Here is a 2020-nt window from a genome sequence, read left to right on the forward strand (position 1 = left end):
GGGTCAGTAAGGTATTTCTGTAAAAGGCCAGATAGTAAAATTTTAGGCTCTGCAGACCTCATACAGTTTCCTTCCTCATCTTCCTTCTCCTGCTCTGCCACCTCCTCTTCCTTCTTTTTCTGAATCCTCTAAAAGTGTAAACACCGTCCCCCTTGGCCGGCAGCATAGCTAGTAACTGCAGTTAGTAGCACCTCCTGCAGCAACAATGGTCACTATTAGGGATGGTGGCAGCAGATGCAGCAGGACCTGCCACAGCCCAGAGGTTTTCCCAGAGCTTCTCAGATGCTCTGATCGATGAAGACCCCCAAGTGGTGTTACAGGAGCTGACCAAGTCTTTGGAACAGAAACTGGATGATGCACGATATTATTGTCAAAGAGCTTATTGTCACATTCTTCTTGGGAATTACTGTGATGCTGTTGCTGATACAAAGAAGTCTCTTGATCTCAATCCACATAATTCTACTGATATGCCGAGAAAAGGAGTATGTGAATACCATGAAAAAAACTATGCTGGTGCTCTAGAAACTTTTACAGAAGGACAAAAATTAGGTAGTGCAGATGCTGATTTCATTGTCTGGATTAAAAGGTGTCGGGAAGCTCAGAATGGATTGGAATCCGAGGGGTCTGCATCCCAACGGACTCATCAAGTCAGAATATCAAGTATGACTGGTATCAAACAGAATCTCAGGTAATCATTACACTCTTGATCAAGAATGTTCAGAAGAAGGATGTAAATGTGGAATTTTCAGAAAAAGAGTTGTCTGCTTTGGTGTCTTCCTTCTGGAGAGGATTACGTTTTGAAACTGAGACTTCTTCATCCTATAATACCAGAACAGAGCACACTTAAAGTACTTTCAATAAAGATTGAAATTAAAATGAAAAAGCCTGAGGCCGTGAAATGGGAAAAGCTAGAGGGGCAAGGAGATGTGCCTAAGCCAAAATGGTTCATATTGGATGTAAAGATCCTACCTATATCAGTCGTCATCTCATTATACAGGAAATTAGGATAAATTGGTTGGCCAGATCGAAGAAGAAAAGAATGAGAAGTTGGAGGGGGATGCAGCTTTAAACAAATTATTTCAGCAGATTTATTCAGATGGTTCTGATGAAGTGAAATGTGCCATGAACAAATCATTTATGGAGACTGGTGGTACACTTTTGAGTACCAACTTGTCTGATGTAGGTAAAAGGAAAGTTGAAACCAATCCTCCTGATGATATGGAAAGGAAAAAGTACTAAATAAATTAATTTGTTATCACTGTAAAAAAAAAAGTGTAAAAACCATTCTTAGCTCCCAGATTGTATAAAAACAGATTGCAGGCCAGATTTGGTCCATGGGTCATAGTTTGCCAACCCTTCTAGCCCACAGGTAAGGGAAGGAACTAATAAAACCTCCAATTTACAGAAAACTGAGATCTCAGAAAGGTTAACTTGCCTGAGGCCACACAGAAATTAAATGTATTGTCTTGGATTTTTAAACATTCCTATAAGATTCCAAGCCTTTTTATTCTTTCCATTGCAAAAATTCCTTATCAGATTTTCTCCTTTATGCTCATGGTTTTATTTTATTTTCACAGATGAGGAGTGACTCTAGGTAACAATATGAGTTGTTGACCAATTACTGTTAGAAAGAATATCTTACCATTGATTTCACCAAAACTGAAACCATCGTATTTGACTGACATTTTTCATTATTTTATTAATTAATTTAATAAATACTTATTGAAGGTCTCTCATGTCCCAGCACTGTGCTAGGTTCTGGAGCTATGGCTATGTATAAGACAGACTTGTGGGCCAGCCCGTGGCTCACTCGGGAGAGTGCGGTGCTGATAACACCAAGACCCCGGGTTCGGATCCCATATACGGATGGCCGGTTCGCTCACTGGGTGAGCGTGGTGCTGACCACACCAAGTCAAGGGTTAAGATCCCCTTACCGGTCATCTTTTAAAAAAAAAAAAAAAAAAATAAGACAGACTTGTTCCCTCTGCTTGCAGAAATGACTATTCAGCAGAGAAAAACA

At 40.0% G+C, this 2020-nt stretch overlaps 1 pseudogene; it reads left to right on the forward strand.

The window, feature by feature from the left end:
• The first annotated feature begins 221 nt into the window (after positions 1-221).
• LOC134384167 (protein SGT1 homolog) lies at positions 222-1239 on the forward strand (annotated as a pseudogene).
• Positions 1240-2020: the final 781 nt, after the last annotated feature.

This window comes from Cynocephalus volans, chromosome 8 (assembly GCF_027409185.1).
Source record: "Cynocephalus volans isolate mCynVol1 chromosome 8, mCynVol1.pri, whole genome shotgun sequence".
In the NCBI taxonomy this organism is placed as follows: Eukaryota; Metazoa; Chordata; class Mammalia; order Dermoptera; family Cynocephalidae; genus Cynocephalus; species Cynocephalus volans.